The sequence below is a fragment of the Coturnix japonica genome, chromosome 1 (genome assembly GCF_054131305.1).
Source record: "Coturnix japonica strain WE chromosome 1, WE-NBRP24, whole genome shotgun sequence".
In the NCBI taxonomy this organism is placed as follows: Eukaryota; Metazoa; Chordata; class Aves; order Galliformes; family Phasianidae; genus Coturnix; species Coturnix japonica.
Genome location: NC_140663.1, coordinates 7047924 through 7061767, shown reverse-complemented (window position 1 = coordinate 7061767; position 13844 = coordinate 7047924).

Sequence of the window (13844 nt, the reverse complement as noted above, 5' to 3'; positions counted from 1 at the left end):
ATTCAATCTATTGCAACATTTCAAAAGTTTTCTCCTGAATATTTACTTCTGTCTCTTCAATTCCTGTACTGTCACCCACAGCACTGAGCTGGATGGGCAATATCAAGGTGTTATGCATCAGCACAATCACTGTTAAAGCTTCAACTTCATTAGAGTAGTGTGCTGTAATTCTGCTTCTCTGAAATAAGTGCTGAGCACTGAAGTAATTAATGAAGCGTTGTTCTAACCAGTAGAAGATGGCTGTTAGCCTGATAAATCACAGAATCATAAAATGGTTTGGGTTGAAAGGGACATTTAAAATCATCTAGTTCCAGCTTCCCAGACATAGACAGGGATACCTCTCACAAGATAGATTGATCCAGCCTGGCCTTGAATGCTTCCAGGGAGGGGGTGTCCACAACCTCTTTGGGCAACCTGTTCCAGTTTCTTACCACCTTCACAGTAAATAAGTTCATCCTAATATCTAAATCTACCCTCTTCCAGTTTAAATATGTTGCTTCTGATTCTGTTTCTACATACCCTTCTAAAAAGATTTCCTGTTGACCCCCTTCAGTAACTGGAATGCTGCTTGAAGGTCCTCTCCCCTTCCTCCCCGGGAGCCTTCTATTCTCCAAGTTAAAGAGCCCCAGCTCTCTCCCTGTCCTGGTTTGGGAGGTGATTTCTTTTTACATTTAACTTGAAAACTACTCTAAAAAGAAATTTTCTTGTGCAGAGACCTTCTTTGTCACATTAAGTATGTAAGAAGACTAAGACAACCTTGGGAGTCTGGAAGTACAGGAGTAGCTAACTGTCTTGTTTGAATCTGTGAGCTGAAACATACTTTATACATTCTGGCTGGCATCTTGACCTCATTGCAAGCAAGAAACCATAGCAGCAACCTAGTAAACGCTTCCCATACATTTCCATGGCACTACAGAATGTCAGAACATGGTCTGAAGAAAGAAAAAATACTTGCTGAAACTGACAAGATTAAAGCAGAAACTAATTCTACAGCAGAAGGAAAACAGAAAATCATAGAAAGATACCTGCAACATGAGCAAAACAGTAGAATTTTCGGAATACATCTGTATTATAGTAAGAGCAATGTGAATAAAAAACTATGACCTAACTAGCTCAAGTCTTTGCAAAAATCTGCACTTTTAGAACTCAGATTGTATTAATTTGCTTTTCTTCTCAAAGGTATTTTGCAACATGCAGTGTTTTGTTCATTACATCTGCTAACTTAGGTGTCTAGTTACTAGTGAAACATGGTATCCTCCTCACAGTGATCTAGGTTAGGAACAATCATTCACAGAATCACGGAATCACAGAATGACCCAGGTTGGAAGGGACCTCAAGGATCATGAAGCTCCAACCCCCCTGCCTGGCAGGGCCACCAAACTTCCATGTTTACTTGAACAGGCTGCTCAGGGCCCTATCCAACCTGGTCTTGAACACCTCCAGGGATGGGGCATCCACAACGTCACTGGGCAGCCTGTTCCAGGATCTCACCACTCTCCTAGTAAAGATCTTCCCCCTGACATCCAACCTAAATCTTCCTCCTTTCCACTTAAATCCATTTTCCCTTGTCTTACTATTACTGGCCCTTTCAAAGAGTTTACAGCCCTCCTGATTATAGGTACCTTTCAGGTACCGAAAGGCTGCAATGAGGTCACCCCGCAGCCTTCTTTTCTCCAGGCTGAACAAGCCCAGCTCCCTCAGCCTGTCTTTATAGGGGAGGTGCTCCAGCCCCCTGATCATCTTCGTGGCCCTCCTCTGGACCCTTTCCAACAGCTCTATGTCTTTCTTGTACTGAGGGCTCCATACCTGAACACAATATTCCAGATGGGGCCTTACAAGAGCAGAGTAGAGAGGGATAATCACCTCCCTATCCCTACTGGCCACCCCTTTCCTGATGGAGCCCAGGATACCATTTGCTTTCCGAGATGAAAGAGCACACTGCTGGCTCATGTTAAGTTTTTCATCCACCAGGACCCCCAGATCCTTCTCTGCCGAGCTACTCCAGGTTTAAAAGGTCAAAAGTTCTGATTAAAGGAGAGGGATAGAACATTTGGAATAAAGAACAAATTTGCATATAAACATTTAGAATAATGGACCAAAGATTTATTTTTTTAAGTGCTTATTTTAACATATTTAATATTTTATTTTTTTAATACTTTATTTTTTGTAGTTTTATATTTCTGTTTTAACATATACATATTTTAACATGGAAAAATGACAATTCAGAAGATTCCATTTTTCTTCTTCTTTTTTACATTGTTTTCCATTTGTTTTTCTATGTATGTGCATAAAGCATCTCCTACTAAATAGAGCTGAGAAAGAGTAATAATGTGTAAACTGTTCTTTGATGTTGAATGGGTCACTCATCAAGAAGTCCTGTTTGTCCATAATCCAACTTTAGCAGCAGCCTGACTGAATTCGCATGTCATTAAACTGTCACCTGGGTGTATTACTGACTGCTGAGGGACTGGCCAAGGCAGAAAACTTCTTACCTATTTTGTCACCAACATATTCTTGTCTGTATATTCAATTGTTTCTTAATAGCAGCATGTGTAGTTTCCACAAGAATATCAGAAATAAGTGAAGTGAAAACAGTGTTCTTTACAATTTTTATTACACTTCTGCTTTTGAAATCACATTGGAATTTTGCCAGTCAGATGCAAAGTAAGCTCTGAGAAATCAAAGAATAACTGTCACTCTAGTAGCGTGGTCTAAATATGCTCTGAGGTTCACAGTCTACATCTGTTGGCAAACAGTAGATATCCTTTATAAGAGATGTATCTTTGTTTAAAACTTGACTCTCATAAATAAAGTATTTCAGAAAAGTAATGTCAAATTGGTAACAGTGATAAGAAGCAGTTTCCATATGCCACATTCATATTTCCATGAAGAAAAAATAAAAATTGTTGACAGAGCTAAAACATGTTTGGCTTCTAAAGAAGAAACCATATTGGATCTTTCAGCTACTTCCCTTTCAAGAACGTTAAAGTCAACTCTGAAACATTAACAGAACATCTAAGGAAAAGGAATGGTAAGAAGAGATTTGTGAAAAAGAAAATGGTGATAGTTGTGGAGATCTTAAAGTTAGATAAACTGTTCATTATATAGCTGGCTTGAAGACATTAGCCTCACTGTTGCCTGTGGCAGAGTAATGCTTGCAGTCATCCTTTGTACAAATGATATCAGGCTATTTTATTCTCTTGTTTAAAAAGCTCATGTATCTTTCACACCAAGAGTTGCTGTTAACAAAGAAAGGAAATACTGGCAACAGCTTTTGAAGTTAACTTCAAAGTTTTCATTTGGCTGATAAGACTTCTCTAACAACATTTTTCTCCCACCCTTCTTTTTGGCTCTTAAACATATTTTTCAACTATTTGCCTTCTTGAGGTTTATTAGATTTTCTCCTTTCCCTGTGCTAGAACTTCTCCTGACTATTAACATGGAAATCCTTTTCAAGACTGTCACAGAGTTATCTAGATCAATCTGTGTCTGTGACGGGGGAGAAGTAGGCCCATGGGCCCCCCAACCCCACAAATGGGAACAGAAAATGGAGGAGGATAGGGAGATGGGAGCTGGGCTCAAGGAAACAAACAGAGCAGTGTCAACGATCTAAGGAAGAAAACTTATTTTACTAACTATGATATTGGAGTGCAAGATAGCACAATATCATACAATCTAATTGAAATTGGGGCTAATAAATCAAATAAAATAAGAGAGTGTTTTCCAAAAACCAAGAAGCCTACTTTGAAATTGAAGGCACCATGCCTTGGAAGCACACCCACACCCGCTGCAGTGAGAGAAAGAGCCAGTGTCAGTTCTGTGACGTATTATCCTCTTCGAACGTGAGGTCCTCTGGGACTTGTGGTTCTTCTTCTCTGTGCTCCACATGATGTTATGATGTGGAATGCCAATAGCAAAAATTACAAAACCATGACAAAGAGTCTCTCTTTTTTAAAACTGACTTCTTTTCTCTTCATTGGTCCATTAGTTCATGGTTACAGTCACAGTCCTTCTACTCATCCTCCTGCTTATATTAGAAAACAAATACCCCATTTCTCTGAGCTGGAAACTGTCTAGAGGAAATATATTCCTAGACGCAGAGAAACTGCTGTATATTTGATGATATATTTCAACTGTGAAAGAATGACTGCTTTCTTTTTAATGTTTGGCTCAGCAACAGGAAAAGCACTACATTTGAAACAAACAAACAAAAGCTTTTTATTCTTCTAGGCTGATATACATTAAGAACATTGTTTTGTCTTTTCAAATTATTATCAACCTTCAGTTGCTGTAGCTCAGATCAAAGAAAATTTGAGAGCATTTGATTTTACTTTTCAATAGAGAAAGAATTAAGTTAGATTGCTTTTTCCATTGGAATGGAAAGTTTGTGCAGATGTGGACAGTGCTGAGGGAAACCTGGACAGGAAGGGAAACAAGCTATTAGGCAAAGGGAGAGGCATGTCATGTTAGACTTGTGAGGAATAAACATCAGCAACCTCTTCAATTCAGTCACCTTTGGAGATACTTATATACTCATAGTATATAAATATATTTATATTGACATATAACAATTGTTCTCCAGACATCTAACTAAGCTGCCTTGCAAGGCCCTGAATTAGAGGACAAGGCCCTACAGTGATTCCAGGTCAAGTCTGACAAGAAAGAAATATCCCAGATCACAATAACTTCAGATGTTCACTGGAGGGAAAAAAAAAAAACAAAACAGTTTGAGCTCTAGAAGCTCTTAAAAGACAGATTCTCTAATGTCTATGGCAAGAATTGCAATGATTTAGGAACATCATTTCATACTACGTCCAAGCAACTACCGCAGGCATCTTTTGATTTTTTTTGTAACCTAGTTAAAATCAATAACTTTCAGACATCCAAACCAACCATTGCTCCAGGACTATCATTAGCAATTTATTCCATGCCAGCTGGCAAAACATAGGTTACACACACCTCAGTCTATCTGTCCCTTTCCTTTCTCTTGGGCACCATTTCTCATGCAATATGGGGAAACCAGACTAGTTTTAAGGATGAATCCAACATAATCGAAGTAAACACAAAAATTTCCAATGACCTCAGTGGAACTTGGACACAGCCCTTTACCTTCCTCTGTCTTTGAAATATGAATGATGAAGTCCTCCGTGGCTTTGCATATCTTTCTGCCTCTAGGTCTTGTGCTTTTTGAGGGTTTACAAAACCCCTGGTGATTTCCTGCTTCTCTTTCCATTGTTTTATTGACGTGGTTTTATAAACATATTAAATCTTTTAGATGACTGCTTAATTTTTGTCCCATTTCTGACATGAATGTACAAAAACACATGACAGTCTGGAGCTATTCCTCTGTGGAATTTACACCTTAACTCAACAGTAGAGCATTGCTCTAGTTCCTAGGGGAAAATCAACAGTAGAGCATTGCTCTAGTTCCTAGGGAAAATGAGTGAGTAAGTCTGTACAAACTACAACGGATTCTTCACCGAAATATCAAACAAACAAACAAACCTTTTTTCACTGAAAAAATCCTGGAATATCCTTGGAAACATAATATTTTCAGACTCAAATTATAAGAACGCTGTAAATGGCTATCTGAATGCAAAACAAATGTTTAATTCCTTCAAGCAGGAAAGTCACAAGAATTAAGCTTCAACAGACATGGAATCAATAAAGATGCATGACTATGCATATCCCTAACTTGATATTTCTGATACTACATCAAATGAGGCAGGTTTGCCTGCCCCATTCCCTACATCCCTTATACAAAAACACTATCGATGTAATGTTTCAAAATGCATTAATTTCCACCTAAAATGTCTGTAAATACAGCAGGAAAAATATTGCAAACTTTTTCACTCTTTTAGCAGCTGTTGCATGATGACCTTGTTTCAGCTTTACATTTCTCTTTGCCTGTGTACAGGCATCTGACCCCTGCTGTCATTCTGATATGATAATATAACAGGTCTGATCAGTTATCGAAGATATCTGAGTAAGTAATAGACCTAATGGAAAAAGTATTCTGACTGCTTAGTGGAGTAGGAACTTCCATCATGTAACTGTTTCTCTTATCTGACCATAATGCCTCTTCGGGCTACCTCCAACACTTCTGCTGAGTGGTGACCTGCCTCTTTTGGTATCTGGACTGGCTTTTGTGCAATTTGGCTTTCCAATTTGTTCTTTTTTCACTCATCTAGCTTGGGGGGGAAATGAGGCAAAACCATTTTCTAAATTGTATTAAGTAGTGTGTATTTTACAATTCCTCTCTGTACAATGATGTCCTTTGGTTTTGTCTGGGTTCACAGGTATGCTGATCAACAGCCACATCCCTAACTGAAGTCACAAGCGATTGCGTCTAAGGAGACTCAAGGCATTAATGAAGTGGATGTCTACTAATGTACCCTTATCCCCACTAAATGCAACTAAGTGCTTAGTTCAGTCTTATGCACGACCACTGAAATGTATATTCATTATTTACTGTACCAAAATACTTATTTAATTTCCTTTTTTAAATGTTTAGGGGCAAAGCTTTTCACTATTTATAATAATTGTATTGTAATAAGCATAGTAAGCTTTTGATGTTATTACTGGATAGTATCAAAAGAGTAAATTCAGAAAAGTGCTATTGTTGAAGTGTTACTCTATTTGTGATAAGAAGCATAAAATATTTAATATAAATATTAGAACAAGACCAAGGCCTGCTTCAGAGCAGCCATTCTCCAAATTTTAAGTCACTGGGTTGTCAACTAAAAACAGTTCTGTACAACATCATGTTCTCTTACCTGTCCTCTTAGCAACAAATATTATGGAAAACAAAACAACTATTAAATACTCTTCCTGTCTTAAGCTCCAGACCACAGTGCACTGAATCTTTGTCTGGAGTTAATAAAGTGCTAACCAGCAGTGTTTGAACTTTTTCAGGAACTGGCCATGCAGGACTTTTAAGAGGATTTCAGTCGTCTCATATATTTCTTAAAAAGTCCGTTTCTTGAAGAAGATCATTGTTTGAATGGAAGAAGAAGTTATTATCCTCCCACTGCCAATAAGTGTTACTAACAAAAATGTATTGTGGTTCTAAATTCCAAGACTAAATTAATAATCTCCTTTCATCATACAAAGAATCTTTTATTTTTCTTGTCTTTTCTGTCAAGATGTTCCTCAAGGAAATATATATATATATAATTGACAGAGGAAATTAAAATTTAAAAGTGTAATACTCCACTGATTTTCCTAAGGAGTTATTCAAAGATACTACAATTTGCATGTCAAAACTCCTTTTGTGTACAAAATTAGGCACTGTGTTATATCAAATACATGTATATTGCTCTCCAAAGGCAATAAAAGTTCTCAATTTTTAAAATTGTGATGATAAAACAGAGGACTTAAACTGAAATAATTGGCATTTTTTGTATAGGTGGTATAGCACTCACATACTTTAACCTTTGCTTAACACCTTGATTTATTAACCATTTAGCCCCTAAAATATTATGATTCCTGAGAAAGAATATTCATCTTGTATTGAGGTAAAGGAATAAATTGAGACTTTGATCATATGAAAACTACTCAAATATTTTCTATATTTTTCCCAATAAAACAACCTAAGTGATTTGATCCAGTTCTGAAAATGAAGCACTGATATATGTATTTTACAGACATTAAATATTACTTAGGGTCTAATTAATGCATCAACTTGTTTTTATTCTCTTAGGTTCCACAAGTTTATATTCATAAGATATGTTTTCTACGGAAGGTTTAATAGCTTACTGTAGTGTCAAAATTCTTCTAAAAGGATATTGGTAATAGTACCATCTGTAAGCTGTTCCATGTATATCCAACAACGGAAAACTGTGTGAGATATAAGGGTATTTTAATAAACATTGCACAACTTATATGTATGTTACAGATAAAGAGGAGAAGTTACTAGAAAGAAATACAAAGAATGGAAGGAAATATTCTAATAACAGGACTCAACTGGACTTCTTTACTGTGGACATTTTAGAATACATGCCTTAACATGGACATAATTCTTGGCTGAACTGTACATATAGCCAGACAATATGAATTCATTCTGCAGTCTGACCTCTACACTCGATGTTAGCAGAAGTCTATATAAAAATTTTGCCAGCAAATCAATGCTAGAACAAAATCACAATTTTCACTTTTCTCAGTGCTATTGTTAGAATCTTAACGAGCAACTGTTTGATATTACTTTTTTATAGATATCAATATTATTTTATAATGCTATATTCTGTATGAAAAGAAATTCCCTCCTAGAATTCCAGGTCTTGGGTGTATCTGGTACTCAGTTTATCTCCTTTGAAGGTCTTCTTAAGGGCTGTGCCTGATTGATAGGTTGCCGCCCATAATGAACTGACCATAAGACACATCATCATCTTTGCACACATTCTCTTCTTTCAACATGTGCTTGCTCTGGGAGAGTTATTTGGCAAGAGTAAAACAGATAAAATGAAAGAATAACTCATAAAAATGTTGAAGCCCCAACTTAATGCTTTTTGTTAAAACCATTTGAAAATGACAAAAACTGTTCAAACTCACTGGAACATCAAGTATTTTAGAAGAATCATTACCAATCACATGGTTATTGATCTGTATTAGCCATCATACACTGATGAGGTTAATCCAGAGTAAAGTAATGATGCCTGCATGACAATAAGTTTTGGGAAAAAAGGTTCTTAATTAAACAAATTTCAAGAAAACATTGCAACCAGCAGTGTTAATTTTATGGAATAAATCATATTTACACAAAAAGACAAGCATCACATGCTGTCCAAGAAAATTTATCTGAAAGTAATCAGAAATGTAGAATCAAAATGAAGTAATTATATATATTGAAACACATATCTAGAGCTCTCCCCTTCACTCACCTAATCAAAATAAATAAAGATTAGCTACATTTTAAAAAGTGCAAAACTGAAATTTTACAGAAAGGGACCACTAAAACTGTCTACTTGTGTGTAAAATTTAATCAGGTTGCTTTTCCTATATGCCATAACTTTCACACTCATTTTGAATACTCCATATGTTTGGGCCACTTTCACTTTGGCAGGCTATTTCAGGCATGGAGATTTGAGGGCAAGGTAAGGCACAGATCTGATGAGTACAAAATCATTCTTTATGAGTTAGAGCAAGTAGGCATGAGCTGAGTCAAGTATGTTATTAGGAAAAACTATGGCTTACCCTGGGATAGAAGATACAGGGTAAGATATAGAGTAAGATACATTCACAGATACCAGTACCATCAGTATCTAAAGGGGGGGGCTTTAAGAAAGAAATGAATAGACTCTTTAGTAGTAAGCATGAGGTCTATTTTTCCATCTACACAGTATTTGGAGAAAGCTTATAGAAACATAGGAGATGCAGAGTCTGTTGTGATAGGACAGAAGGAAATATGTTTTTAAACTAGAAGAGATGAGATAGACCAAATAGACCAGATTTTTAAAGAAAAAAGTTTTTTTACATTGAGTGTAGTGAAGCACAGGAATATGTTGCCCACAAAGGTGATGGATATCTCATCCCTTGAGTCATTCAAGGTCAGACTGGATGGGACTCTAAGCAACCTCCTTGTTACAGGGGAGCTGGACTAGATAGTCTTTGGTGATCCCTTCCAACTCAAACAATTATACGATACTAAGATTCTATGAGTGTCTGTAGGCCTGATCTACATTTGTGAAATGCAGAAAGGTTTATGTTCTGCTGTTCCTTGAAACAACTGATCTTGGAAACTGCTTATTTACCACGCTCTGACTTGACTTTTTATTTCCATTTTTTATATTTTCATGCTGGTATTTTTCTTCTGAATCATTAATTATTAATAATAACACAGCAATTCCATTTCTTCATGTTATTTTTAAATTATGCACAATTAATTATCTCATGTAATCTGTCAGAGATTACAAGTAACAGCTGCTGCTCAATGCTAGCTGTACCTAGATCACACAGCTGAACCTTCTAAAAGTACTTATGGGTCATAGTAGTGCTTATGTAAGCCTAATGATACTTGGAAGTGAAAAATGTCAGTCTACAATTGACCAAGATGCTTTGTTCATGCAAAACAGATGTATTCAATACCTGCATGTTTGTTGTCTGAATTTTTTATTTAGAGATGAAATCATATTCTAGCCATGTACGTGAACCCCGTACTGTTCCCCTTCAGCAGAGGTCCTGTCCTGGTTTCAGAATTTATTGACTTTATTTTGATTATAACCACAGCAATCACTACCTGCTGACACCATCATGCTGTTCATCAGCAGTGAAATATTCCTGCTCAGCTGTCCAGATATGCTGCACAGCTGTTTAAAGAGCAGTAACTCAGTATGCGTCAACTATGAGTACATTTGGTTTTTAGCTACCAAACTTGAAACAGAGGCAAAATTCTTAGGTATTTCATTACAAAACCCTATGTTTGTGTCACAAATTATAGTTTCCCTTACAAAAACATACTTGTCTTTCCAAGGAGGACTGTGAATCTTTATTAACAATCTGACGATATTAATCCACTGCTCAGTTCAGTATTTCTAAGTATAAATACTTCTCTAACTACAAAGACTGAAAGACTTAAAGGTTATCTTATCCCAGATGTTAACTCCTTAGCATCAGTAAAAGTTTTTACATTTTACGAAGTTCTGACATGCCAGAAAAATGAAAAGTCTCAGTGGAATGGAGATAGACTTTTTCGATTCCCACTGTTTCTTTGTTTTGTTTTGTTTTGTTTTTCCCCATTAGGACTGGAATGACTCAAAAATAAGAAGGAATGATCTACTAACTGTCAGCAACTGTTTAAAGAGTACTTCTGCATGGCCCATTTGTAGAACCATTAGAGCAGGTTTGTCATTTAACTACATACCAGAAGAGCTGCCTCTAGCTCAGGTTTTACTCCCTCAAGACTTGACTTTGGATTGCTCAAAAATCATGCAAACACAGTATGACAGGAAAAAAACCAAAACACCTAAACGTAGAATCTCAAAAGGGAAAAGGAAAATCACATCTGATATTTCCTTCAGTACTTCTATGAGTAAGACCCTCAAATGAAATATGTCTCCAAAAACTAATTTCCTACTTTGCTTTTCCATTCACATTTTAGCTTTCCTTATTAACGTACAAATAAACTTAGTATGAAGAATTTTTCCATGTTTTGTCTCCTGGAAGTGGCTGAAAATCTACTGCGTTTAATTTTTTTTCTTTTTAAAGGTTCAGTTTCCAATCATCTAAGTAATTTTAGTTATCTCCTAATAAGAAAAAAAAACAACAAAACAGAAATTTTCCTCAAACTGTACTTTTGCTTTTGTTCAGAACAGTGATATTTCTGTGCCATTGTTTACAGTTGTATTTATTAGCTTTGTTTATTTTTCTCTAAGTTAATTCTGATGTATAGAATCACAATTTTTTCAAACACTGTGCTATTATGTGCAACTTCAGTGAATTCAGCAAACTTTCAGTGAAAGGCAGAAGAGAAACCTGTATAGTTCTCATCCTTTCTCACAGATTTCTCGTTAAGGATCTCTGTACTTGAAATATTTGTTGTAATTATTAAATAAGCAAATAAAATTGCTAAGGAAAAATAAGTTGCTTTTTTTGTGTTGCTATTTCAAAAAATTATTTTTCCTTGATAAGTCCATTAGTAGGGTCATCTGCTTTCTTTTAATTCTATTTAAATCACACATGAAAAAACAGGTAACAAATTACAGTTGTTTAGCAATAGGCCTGTTTTCTCATTGTTTAGCTGCAGAGCTGTTATTGTTTTTTTGTTTGCATGTTTATAAAAGATATTTGTTAAGATCGCTTCTGTGTATTTGTATGTTATGTAAGGCTCCGCTGAAGATCATTCAAAATGTTACTTTCAGCTGGAGAAGTTTTGACTTCTGGAGAAGTTAATTTGAAACTTAATTTCATCAAGATATCTCTAATAAATTTATTATTTCTGAATAAAATCTTTTGAATAAAATTTTTTGAATAAAATTTATTCAAAAGTTTATCAGCTGTTTCCATAGACTCATTCTATTTAGAAGACTGATAGAAAGATCTGAAAGGTTTGTTTAAATGAAAATTCTATGAGTTGTGTTAAAAGTATTAACATGATAAATGCCTCTTTCTCCTTCTGCATGGCTTCTTATTTCATAAGAAATAAAGTTTCCTATCTATTCCCACACAGCACAGATGCATCAGATATTGATATGACACAGTTTTGTTTGTTTGTTTGAGCACAGGAAATATAATGTTTTTAGAGATATTTTGACACCTCTAAGTCTTGTTTTAGATTTGAACCTGTAGGCATAGTTTGCCACCTTGTGGCAAAAATGCTTTTCAGAATTGCAGTGAATAGAACTACTGCTGTAAGTCATGTCTGATTGGAATTGTCTCTAACATAGGACCAAAGGGAAGACAAGAGTTGTTGCTACCCATTGCCTCACTGTGCTGATGTCCAGTTTGATCTCCATAAATGTTTAGCAACCATTCATGAACGTCAGTGGGTGCAATTCCCCCTGCATGGAAGAATTTGATGACACACATTTGCGTCACGCTTACTTCCATGTTAGACACAATTTTGTCAAATTGTTCTTTGTTGCCATCTATCACAAGGCAACAAAATGTAATTAGATATTGGTAGGAAGATTCAACATCTACTGCTGCACCACCAACATCCACCTTTGATGTCACAGGCCAACATAACAAAATAGGAGTCCTCACTTTTGGAGTGCCCATGTACCTCTACATTATTTTACTTAATTATTCCATAGAGTCTCTCCCCTAGTTTTTGATCTTCCTATCGGTATTTACTCCCATCAGGGCAGTTACCTGAAATGCTTTTCTGTTAATTAACTAGAAAGATAAAAGCTATTCTTAATTGGATCAGACAGTTTGTAGTTTATTTCAAAGAATCAACAGGATAAGTTAGCTTATGGAAATGCAGGATTTGCTTAGATTTAATTGGAATCAGCAGCCTAAGGAAGTGGTGGAGTTACTGTCCCTGAAGATCTTCAAAAAACATGGAGTTGTAACTCTGAGGGACATGGTTTAGTGGGCATGGTGGTAATGGATTGACAGCAGGGCTAGATGATCTCAGTGGTCTTTTATAATCTTAAATATTCTAATAACTCAAGTTTCAGTTTGCCTTGTCTTACATATATAAATATTTCTAATGTAAATTCAATTTTGTCTAGAACTCTTTTTTTCCTCAGAAAATGTGGCCCAAAAGATCGCATCCAGATAACCTTTCATTGTGTATATGTTGTATTGCTTTTGCACTGAGGTTCTGAGGCATAAGGTAGATGTGAAAGAAAAATTCATATCACTTAGGCTGATTTTAATTGCCAATAGGCTCTTGCTGTCCTAATAGATTAGTCACTTAACACTAAGTACAGAAGAGAATAACCAACTCTTTTTTGTATACAGCTATTCACACAAAAAGAAGAGCAATACTTAACAGGGAATTATTTTTCTCACCTGCAAATGATTTTACTTCTAAACTGTAGAAGAGAGTTTATTAAGTTTTCAAAAAATAAAGAGCAATTAATGTAGTTACTCTGATGTGGACGAGACCTGTGATGAAGTGTCAAGTCCTTCTTTGGCATATAACATATAAGTCAATTTTCAGATATAAAATATGATTCTCAGGATAACTTTTTCTCTGTGTAGTAAGGAAAGTTTCTCTGTCTGGAACTGAAAAGTGAAATCAGACCACACATTTATTTCACAAAGAGATAGATCTTACAGTCTTACTCTTATGAATAGATCTTTCCTGTCTCCTCATCCTTTCTGTCTGAAGACATATATCATGTACATGGCTTATTTTTTACTTGTAGATGAAAACTATACTAACATATTGTCCTGTT